Source organism: Apteryx rowi, unplaced genomic scaffold (genome assembly GCF_003343035.1).
Source record: "Apteryx rowi isolate R43461 unplaced genomic scaffold, aptRow1 scaffold_138, whole genome shotgun sequence".
Taxonomy (NCBI): Eukaryota; Metazoa; Chordata; class Aves; order Apterygiformes; family Apterygidae; genus Apteryx; species Apteryx rowi.
Window position 1 is genome coordinate 166,056 of NW_020447619.1, and position 11,267 is coordinate 177,322.

Consider the following 11,267-nt stretch of genomic DNA (forward strand, 5'->3'; position numbering starts at 1 on the left):
CCGCGTGTCGGTGGCTTCAGCCAGCGCGGCCACGAAGCCTCCTCGCGGCGGGGCACCGGGGGGGGCCCGCATAAGCGGAGGCCGAAGGCCGGCAGCCCCTCGCAGTCACTTTCCCGCGCGCCTGGAGGCTGCGCCTGAGCCTCGGGAAGCGGGTGCCCAGGCCAGCCGCCGCTTCGCGCAAGCACGCGGTCAAAGGGCGTTTTGGCTGCGCCTCGCGCATCCTGCTGCGCTCTCCGGGGTTTTTTACCTGTGCGCCTCCCCGGAGGGGCACCCCTCGGAGGGGTGCAGGCCTGCCCGCCTGGCACCGCGCGGGGCCTGCTCGGCCCGGGCCTCCGCAGCTACCTGGGCCACGATCGGCGCGCGACGGGCAGGCGAGGGTGACAGGCTCCGGCCTACACAGCGGTGGGACGCTGGTCTCGTAGAGCGTCGCTGCCCGGCCTCCGCCCGGCCGAAACCAGGGCACGGAGCTAGTCGTTGCGTGCTCGTAACAAGCAAGGCTGTTTCGGGAGGCCGCGCGTTTGCCCGCTTTCGGTCAAGCGGAAGGATGTGCTGGGAAAAGGATGGCAGTGTAGCCCCACGACTGATCTCTAATTCATGAGACGGGAAGCGAAAGGAAGAAAAAATACCTCCTGTCTCATTAACAGCTATCAACCTGAGCCAGGAAGATGGCGTCTGAAGTAGCAGGCGTGAAACCAATAGCTACTTGAAAGAATAAGATAGGTTTGTTTTTCCTTAAGGAATTACAGGGAATATTAAACCCTTCTTGCAGTTATAAATCATTTAATGCAAATCATTTAATCCAAACAGAATTTTTACAGGCTCATGAGGCTCACTCATTTTGCCAAGAGTGAGTCATGTACAAATAAAATGAAACCAACAAAGAAAAGAACTCTCATACCATGTGTATGTGGGTGATCCTTTGAAAAACTTATAATTTTTTTTTTTTAACTCTACCGCAGTCAGGAAGACAGGTTTGTGAAGAAAGAGCGAACCTTGACAACTGAACTGTAGCCCATCAACACATAGTTTTTCCTTCACACAAAAAGTAATATGACAGGTCCCTTGTCAGTCCAACAACAGTAATGGTTAGACCAATATCTTACCAGCCCCCAAAACCCCATGATTTCAAACAAAATTGTGTACTGACATATTAAAAAAACAAAAGCCTTTTTTAAAAAATGAAAATAATGTTAAGTGATTAATACTTAGTAAAAGAATGTGGCAGGCAGTTAATCCCCTCACTTAAGGGTTAGTTAAGGACACGAGTTAAAACTTCATTCTTCACTCACCATGTCATAAATATGTGCTGCTGAACACAGCACAAAATGAGCTAGTAGAGTGGTGATACACTGCTCTGAAATTACTAAAATGTAGGGACACAAAGTCATGTGACAGTGAGAATAGGAGTCTTAAAATGTGTCATCATCATATGAAACTGATCCATAACACTGACAGCAACACTAAATATTTGTCAGTACTCGAGGTAAAACTTTGTAATACATTTTAATGCTGATTCCCAGCAAAAGACAAAACATTAGGAAGAGATAAAGCATAGTATCACTACTAGCCATGTAGTTTGTATTTTATCAGAGTGCGTAGCAGGACAGATACTCCTGGTTTCTCACTCAGCCAGTCTCCCTTCCACCTGCTTGACATGATACTGCATATGGACTGGAAGTCCCTTGTGTGCAGTAGAAGGGAAGTGGGAAAAGGAACAGAAGGGAACCCAACAACATTTTGGTAACAAATCAAGAGGTTGAACTTAGTGCAAACCAGCTGTCCAGGTCCAGTGTGTAGTCTGGAGATCAGCGAAGGAGATGGCCCCAGATTTAGGCAATCCAGGACCCTAAGCCTTATGTGACATTGTCACTATCAATGGCCCTACCCAGTGCCTTAAATGCCACACTCTGCTTGGGATAGCCATAAAGTAGACCTGCCCGGTGCAGCAGCTGCAGCATGGAGCTCCTTCCTTCCCCCTACCGCAGAAAGAGAGATCCTCTTGTTCCCTGCAGGAATTGGAAGGAAACTCTGCTTGCCCTGTTACTAACAGGGTATCCCTTTGGGTGGGTGCCCTATGCCTACTGTGCATTCACATGAATGCTTTTCTTACACAGAGACTGTGAGAGAGGGCTTCAATCCAATTGCAAGGTATGTAGAAGAGCCTCTGTATCCCTGCAGTATCTGCACTACCTGACCTGCAGTGAGCTCTAGAGAGGGAGGGAGGCAAATCATACAGCTTGTGCAGCCAGGAAATCGATGGGCWAATCTTCCTCCTCCCTTCGAACAGAATTTCAGATTGTCTGCAGGCATAAGCTCACACTGCATCACTTACTCATGGGTCATGGTTTTTTTCACAAACGTAAGAGTCAGAAACTTCTTTCAATAAGAAAAGCAAGTGGAAACTCTGACCTTGTCAAGTGACACTGAGAGCTGGACCAGGAGCATGTATGACATAATTCAGCTCTAAGATGAGCTGGAAGAGAATCTGTAAATCTTTCAGGGCATGAGGTTCTTGTCAATGAAACAGTATTACTTCTTTCTCATGTCAACAGAACGAGATAACTTGGCACCTTGGTGGATTTTGTCTTTTTACTCCTTCTTGCTCTAAATTTACTTTTCCTCATAAATATTTTTTGCTGGCTTCCATACCTTTGGGGGTGGGCAGGCAGGGAAGAAGTCTAGTTCAGCTGGGCTTTCTGATTTTAAGTCATGCCTTGCATTTACCATCAACTTGAAGATTTCCTTTTTATTGCTTATTTTGATTTTTTTTTCCCCTGTGGATCTTTGAATTGCTTGGCAAATCACACACAAATGGATTTGTGTCTTTCTTAGAGGTATTACACACCTCATCTGCTTTTTTGGATTTTACTCATTTGTTTATACCTAAGCAGGCAGATAGCACAGACCCATAAAACATTAGCTAAGGAAGCAGATGAATGACATGATCTCCTAGCACACATTATCTGGTGGACAGAGGAGCCCCTAATCACTTTTTGAAGTAGGGTCTTACAAGACATGCAGTTTTTCTTACTCCTTTTAATTCCTCAGGCTTCTTATTTCCTCAGACCTCTGAAATAATATGTTCTACAGTGCATGGGAAAATGGAGATTGAAGATGAAAACAGTTATGATAAAGCAGCACAAAGTGTGGGTAATTTAAGATCACCCTGGAGTCTTCTGATTAAATGAGAACCTCACCTTTTGGCAGACAAAAAGAATCCAAAACAGTTCATTTTAAAAAACTTATATGGAACGTGGAAGTCAGGAAAGCACACGTGTCCTTTTTGAATGTTTTGGACTACTGGTAGTGACTCAGCACAACAGCAAAGCATCCCATATGGAACTTTATGGATCTTTAAACCATGGATAACCAGTGCTTATACACACATAAAAGCTACCAGACAGTAAATGGATAGAGTAACTTTAGATTAATTTAAATTTACTGTTAATGATAACTGAGGCCAATCTGCTCTAATTGCTATGAAAGAATTTGAAACATTTTGATGTTAACTGAAGGTATTTGGCCAACATCCTGTAGTCTTTGCCCAGGCAAAATACCCTTTTGCTGGAAAAGTTTGATACTAAACTACTAATATGTACTAATACTGTTTTACTGTCATTCTTTTCATCTTCAATTTCCATTTTACCGTACAGGGTAATATATATTTATTTCAAGAGTTCTGGGGAACCTAAAAATAACTTAATGTAATAATATTTTGGTTTTGCACAGAGATCCAATTCCATTCCATCATCAGAATTCAAGGGGAACCACAGTGTGTGTGTGAGAACAGAAGAGAAATGAATGAAAATTGAGGCAAATATTAAAAAAACCCTAAATAACAAGAAGGAAAGTAAAAGAGAAAGAAACAAATCTAGAGGCACAAATTAACCTCCAATGCACAGTTCATATCACCACATATTTCAGCAAATATCTGTTTTTGATCTTGCATGCAAAAACACAGCAGGGGATTTTTTTCAAGTTATACAAGGATGCACAGGGCAAGCAGGATATTAGCACTTGGTCCACAGAACCAGATGAACAAGAACAAGAAAAATCTGAATGAGAAAAAAAGCAGCAAGATTAAGTTATCACCAAAAATCATTTTTAAAGTTTGTGTTTCTAAATTGCAAGTACAAAGTATTTGGGAAAACAGTCTTAGCCCTCCTACAGCAGAAAACTGAAGCAGGCTTCCAGACTAAATAGGAATTTGTGCATATTCTCCTCTTTATTGCAAAACCAGTTCAATAAAAGAGGCTATTTGGACTGCTACCAAAGGATGATGTGGAGGTTCAAGAAAGTTCAAAACAGATCAGACAATTTATGGTCAATAGGTCTATCAATGGCTAGTAAACATCATGATGCAATCCAGTGAAATCTCTGGCTCAGGAAATTCCCATAACCTCTGACTGCCAGAAGTTAGGAAATTCTACACTTGTCATATTTCTTCCAGCCTTTCTGTACACATCCTCTACTGGTCAGTCAGTGAAAGGCAATTGGGCTATATGGGCTACTGGTGTAAACAAAAATGGTGGTTCATATATCTTATGTTCYAAAAAGACAAGATCATTGTTGTTATATTAYGATGCCACCTGTGATGAAAATTTGTATGATCTGGGCCTTCAAAATTTCATAAAAATTATTTCACAGATTCTGGATTTCACAGAAATACACAGCAGAAGCAACTCCATGTAAGTTAATAAATTAGTATTAGTGACAAATGTAGATGACAAATGACAGACTCATTAACTCAGATCTATAGCTTTCCCTTCATACTGAATGGAATAGACAAAGGGTGAGATGTGAGCCTGCTGGGCATGAAGAAATAGGATTAAACTGACCTGCAGAAAAATCTCTAGGTTTGAAATAGGTGTGACAGCACCAAAGGCTTTGGACACAGTCCCCTTTTAATGGTGGATAAAGGACATCTCTTTTGAGAAAAATCAAAGCAAGAGTGACTGCAGCTGTATAAGAAGGTAGAGTGGGAAGATGAATGCTGTCCTTTTACAGACTGGCTAGTAGTCCTACTGAAACCAGATCCCTTGTCCCAAACCGCTGTGGTTTCAGTTAAAAGATTAGGGCTTGGAAAGGCTCCTGCAGTTGCAATAATTGTAACTGGGTTACTTTGAGGGAAAGCTAAAACCCACTGGGGAAAGATTTGATTTTGGAGACCTGACAGCAGCAAGAGCTTTGCAAGTTCCCTCATTCCTAATCTAAGACCATATGGAGCTCAACTACCAGGTGGGTGGTGTATTAACTGAGGGGATGTGCAGCTCTTCATATTCAAAATCAACTTGTTCTTCATAATTGAGCATTAGTATGGAAAACATGGCAAGAAATATGGAGATTCTGGGAGACAGCCTCCACCTCTAAATAAAGATAATAAAAACTATGAATCTGGATTCCAGTTTTCTGCTAAACTCAGAACAGAACTTAGAAGCCTGGTTTCTCTTCTCTGGAGAAGATTATGACATTTACTCATATTAGCAAGTAAAAACATGTAAAATAATAAACTATCATATTTTTATTTCATTCTCCGTCTTTTGCTTTACCAATATTTTGCTAAGCTTTATTTTAGCAGACCTAAAACATGGAATGAATGATGTCACTTTACCTTTATCATCTTGAATCCAGTAACAGTTGGATTTCTGGACACACACAGAGTTTCACTGAAGCATTTTAGTCCCTAAGTTCTCTTCAAAGATATGGAAGAGAAATATTACCATGGTGCTAGCAGAAATGCTATAATGGTATAATATTATAATTGTATTATTTTAGAATGGCTGTTGTCATTTTTTACTGCAAGTGTAGCGCATACATACCTGCTCAGTATAGTATGTAGCATTGGTAGAGTTCCAACAGTCATATTTCAGTAAATGCCAATTTAAACAAGATCTGCCTGACTTAACAAGAGGAAAGAGTCTCTGACTGTGATTATGGGCTTCATGTTGTGATGCTTATGCTAATAGTGTCTTAAAGAGGAAGCAGTTCCTTCCCCTGGAACACCCAGTCCACCAAGAATCCCAGAAGATGCTCTGGAGCTCAGCTTTACAAAGCTCTGTACAACCTGCCAAGGAGGAATCCTGCTTTAATCAAAACTCTGGCTTTTCAAGTGACCTTACTTGCTGAAGCAGTGTGGCACTCTCACCAAATGTACGTAAATCATTGCAGAGGGAAATACTTTAATAAAAGCTCTTGTTTTACTTCTAAGGAGTAAGTATAACAAGTCATAGCACAGCACTTAGTGTGCTCATACATTGGTAAAAAAATACAATCTGAAAAGTGGCATCAGGGAGGCATGAAAAAAAGACAGATGTAATCACTTCCACTCAGAATTCACTGTGCAGAAAAGAGTATAAATGTAATCTGAAGCCATATTTTTTATATTTACTTGGTAAGCCAAAGTCCAATAACATAAAAATCAAAAAGCTAATTGTGACCTGAATGCACTGACAAGTATTATGTAAACACCTACAGATCCTACCTGGTGCACTCAGACCCACGGCTATGTACTCCTGGAACAAATTAGAAACTGGAGCTACTGTAATAGCTGAATATCTCATTTCTTTCGGATACATTTGAATGAGCAAAACATGAACAAGCAAGCAATGAATGAGACAGATAAGTAGCTAATTCCAACATGCAGGAACCTCCTGCTTGTTAACTTATCCACTATAGTCAGCCCTCTTCCTTCAGAAAAAAATATCAAATCTACACTCAGTAGCAGGGCAATAAACAAATTAGAAATGTACAGAAACAGGCTGAACAACTCATGCTTAGTTTTTTAATTGTCTTTAATACAAATAAGAACTCAGGGAGGAGTTGAGGATGACTAGGAACTCATGATGGGATACACTGCCTGATTTTACTCCCTCCAAACATATCGCTTCTTTTCTTTCCAAATCCCTAGGCCTTCGGACACATCAAGAGCAGTTATTTGTTCATTCTAAAGACTAACTTTTTAGACAGCTAGCACTTAACACTGTCTGTGAAAAGGAAATAAACCCTTGAAAAATTCTTACCTGCTAAAACCACTTTTTAATGGTTTAATGACTTCTTAAAACCAACATATTGAATTTTGACAAAAATGTCATTGCAAAACAGAAAGTGTGTCTCAACCCTGACTATAGAATTACCACTACAATGTAATAGTCATCTGAAGGGAGAAGGTTCTCTTGAAAAAAATGTATATTTATGGTTAATTACAGTGCCATATTTCATCATTCAACATTGAAAATGCCCACTAATAAAATAGCACTCATTGGTTTTATAACATTTTCAGTTCAAAATGTTATTTTCAGGACTCTAATTGATCCTCCAAATGAGCTTTATTAATCACTGACGGAAAACTGGCAAAACCCTACTTTGTACTTTGGCAACCTTTCAAAATGTCCAATTAGGTCAAATCAGGAAAGCTCTAGAAACCAATTACAGCAGCACTTCTAAGCCAAAAAAACTCACTGTACTCTGAAACAACTGCAACATTATAGGAAAGGAAAAAAAAAAAAAAACAACCCTCAACCACGATCCAGTTATGCACCTGAAATACCACCTCCACACAAATGTGCCAAATAGTTAGCCACTCCTTGAACCACATCAATTAAACATATTTGCTCACAGATTTTCCTTATCAGTGTCATAATGTCACAGAGTAGTTCACCAAAAGAAACAGCGCCATCCAGTTTCTTAATCCATCAAGTGAACACTGACTCCCCTTCAACATTTTTCTATACATCTGATCTTTAGTGCTCTAATTTCACAGCTACACAAAGTCTACACCTTTTTATGAGTTTCATGAGTTCTGTACCCCACCTGCATGTTTGTACATTAACAAATATGTTGACAACATGATTTATAATAATCTTGGCAACAACAATAGCCATCTTTGTCTAACTACTCAAGAATTTGATCTTTGCTGCTGCAATACGATGGCCTGTAGAGCCATAGGTACTGGTGGGCTGTTTGAGGTGTGTGTTGCTGCCAATCCTAATCCCACCACCCACAGTTAAGAATTAATTACGATTTGAAGATGCCAGAGGGAGGCAAACCAAACAAAAATAGCATTTTAATTAAGAGTAAACAATAATTAAAATTCTGTATTATGTTCAGCATCTGCACATTTCTAGACTCACTGCAGTGACTCTGAATCTAATGAGATCATCCAACTAAATCCCAGAGGATGGGACAGATCTCAAATTCTGAGTACATCTCCCATCATATCTCAAAACAGTAAACATTCATTCTTAATGTGAAGATGAATAATTAAAAATTCAAAACAATTAACACTGTAAAAGGAGCAAAATCCATATACCCTGGCCAGACTAAAGGAGAACAAGATGTGCACCCATGAGATGAGAACAATTTTGAGTTTTCCATTCCAGATATGCACCTAGCTCTGTAATTTCAGATCACAATGCTTCCCACTTTACTAGACACAAGATGACACTATGTTCAGTATTACTTATTTACAGTTCCCTTTTATTATGCTAATCTGCCATTATACTAACATGATTAAGAAGGTGGTGTTATGCACCACTCTTTCACCAATGTCATAAATGTTGCTTCTAACATTTTCCCCCACAATCCCCTTTTAATTACAATGTTGATCCTCTCTTCTTCTAAGTTTCTTCCTATCTATTTTAATTACTCTATTTCCTATGCCATTCAGTCTTTGGCTGGCCAGTTTCCTTACAAATAGGATCTGATCACATCATCTCAAAACAATGCATTCCACTCTCTGAAGTCATGCTTGGAACAGTCACCTGTCATTCAGAAATCAAACTTCTTAACAAAAATCTCCTTACCTTTATCAGGACGATAGGTTAACTTCCTGAAGTATTACTTTACCATGAGCTTGATCAAAGATCATCACCAGGATCTAGCCAAACAGAAGAAAGTCAAGGGTACTCTTGCACCCATCTCTAGAAACCTAAAGGAAAACATCTGTGAAGTAACCATCTGACTTAAGTATTCTGTCATTTACCAGAAACAGACCAAACGTTTTAACATTTAATAACTACACCTAAAACTTTAATTCACAAAATGAAGGTAACTGAATTCATAATTCCGTTTCTATAATACACTCAGACTTTACAGCCCTCACTATAACATTGAAAACATAGCCACTACTTGGCAGACAATTGCAATATTTTAGCTAATATGTTGACAGCCGTTTGTGGATCTTTTTATTCCTCCCACTAGTTCTTTATTAATCCATTAATATAAACATCACTAAATGTTTGGAAGATCCTGTATATCTATAGTCCTCTCTCAACCTGAGTTTTGTAGGTTCTTCATGTTCAGACTTTACATGTTTTCTCCCTTACATTTTGCAAAACTGCTAGGTACAGAAGAGTAACTGATTATGAATCATATGTATGAAGGATTTCACTTAGAATGAGCTTCACTGCCCTTGCACAGCACTTTTTTTTTCAAAAGCCATTTGAAGAATTGTAACAGAAATATTAAGAACTTTATAAAACAATAAAAAGCAAACTGGTATGTATACAGGAAGCCAATGTCAGAACTAAATGTAAGGGATATCTTTTGTTGTGCATGACTGTCATTATGACTGATTGCAAATATTGCTGAATTGCTTTCTAGACCCAAAAGTTCAGGAAGTTTACTCCATACAGTTTGTTATTCTCTCTTTTTATTTATGTCATGCCTTTTCTTCTCCAGCCATCTATACTCTTTTATAACTGCACCACTTTTGAGTTTCTGTAAAAGCTTTCCTTGCATTTTTTTTTCCCCTGGCACAGTGGCAAACACCACATTAAAAGTGCTATCTTCCCTTTGGGTGGATGAATAAGCTAGAGGTTGCCCTGCCCCTCCTTTAAATAAATGCTCTGTTTTGCTGTGGCTTAGAAGACCCAACTTGATAAGAGATAGCTATACAGGTCTCCTCTAGCTTTGAGTAGTAACACACTATACCCCATAGTCATGTATAAGTTGCTGTACATGAGCTTCTGAATGACAGCCTCTATCACAGTTGCACCTTTTGGTTGGCAATACTTTCCGGCTAGTTGCCTCAGAATCTTTTTCTCTTCCTTTCAGAGGCCTATAAAATCTGTATTTCTTTCGTTTGCTGTACTTCTTAATGGAGTTTCAGTTTTTCCTCTTTAGCATTTTGGCCTTCTTTCCAACATCCTCCAACTGGAGCAGATACACTGTTCTGTATCAGATGTTTTTCCTCCTTAGTCTTTTTCAGCTTGCTGGAAAAGCACCTGAAGCACATTCAATAATTTCTCAGGTCTCTCCTGTACAACTTCATTTGCCCCAAAAATAAAACAGTAAAATCTCAAGATTTGGGTTTCTAGTCTTATCTGCCATCCACACAGCAAAGCTAAACCATGGCTCCCTAGGACAGAAATTTTGCGATCGTCCAACCTAGAGAAACGTCTCCAGGAATATCTGTAGCAAGTCAACTATCTACTTATGCTCTGTTTCCTACTATCTTCTCTTAATACTTTTCCACAACTTTCCAACAAGCTACCTCAGTTTTTGTGCATTATTCTGGTTGATCTCCAGGTCTAGACAATTTGTATGATGAAAATAAATATATCTCATCTCCATAGTCTCAGCCATTTTCTGAGTATTACTAACCTGCATCTCCTTTGCTTGACTTTTCTAATGATAGTCAACAAACTCAAATATTTCCTTCTGAAATTTTTTATCTTACTTGGGGCACTTCAACTTCTTTTCACAATCTTGCCTTTTCAAGTTTTCCATCATTATCAAAGACATTTCTTTGGATTTCAATGTTTTCCCAAGTGTCTTTCTCAAAARTTTTCAATTTCAGCTTTTTCCATAAAAACAAAGCATTTCTGTATTAGCACATTCCTGTTATTTCTTTCCACTAGGCCTCATTTTAAAGAGGTTTCCTTTTTAAATCTGAGACAATCTTTCTCCATTTCCCTAATAAATCCTGATACCATTTCCCAAGCTTTTTTTTTTTCCCCCACTATCTAACAATATCTTCTCATCTGTCCTGTTCAAGTTTTATGTCAACTACTCAATGTAAATCTATATTAGAAGCGGTATATTTGCATTTTATGTTCATTGATTCCTTAAACTTTTGCAGCCCAACATGCTGCTCTGCTTTGAATTCTTAACTAAAAGTAAGTCTTGCTCCTTACGGAAATGCTCCTGCTGTAGATTCTACCAACTTCTTTAAATGATACGCCGGGCCCGGGGGCGGCGCAGACGGGGACCCCGCTCCCATTCCCGCCCCCTGCCGCGGAGCGGAGCGGCCGGGAGCGACAGGCGGC

At 39.6% G+C, this 11,267-nt stretch overlaps 1 protein-coding gene across 5 annotated transcripts in view; it reads right to left on the bottom strand.

Annotated features, from left to right (window-relative positions):
- The window catches only part of THRB (thyroid hormone receptor beta), a 175,545-nt gene extending 165,430 nt beyond the window's left edge, over nucleotides 1-10,115 (bottom strand). For all 5 annotated transcript variants that reach the window (XM_026057264.1, XM_026057262.1, XM_026057258.1 and 2 more), the window contains exons 1-2: nucleotides 9,995-10,115; nucleotides 8,802-8,926 (exon numbers count right to left, since the gene is read on the bottom strand). The gene's annotated coding sequence lies outside the window, so the exon portion shown is untranslated. The remainder of the gene's footprint in view (nucleotides 1-8,801; nucleotides 8,927-9,994) is intronic.
- Nucleotides 10,116-11,267: the final 1,152 nt, after the last annotated feature.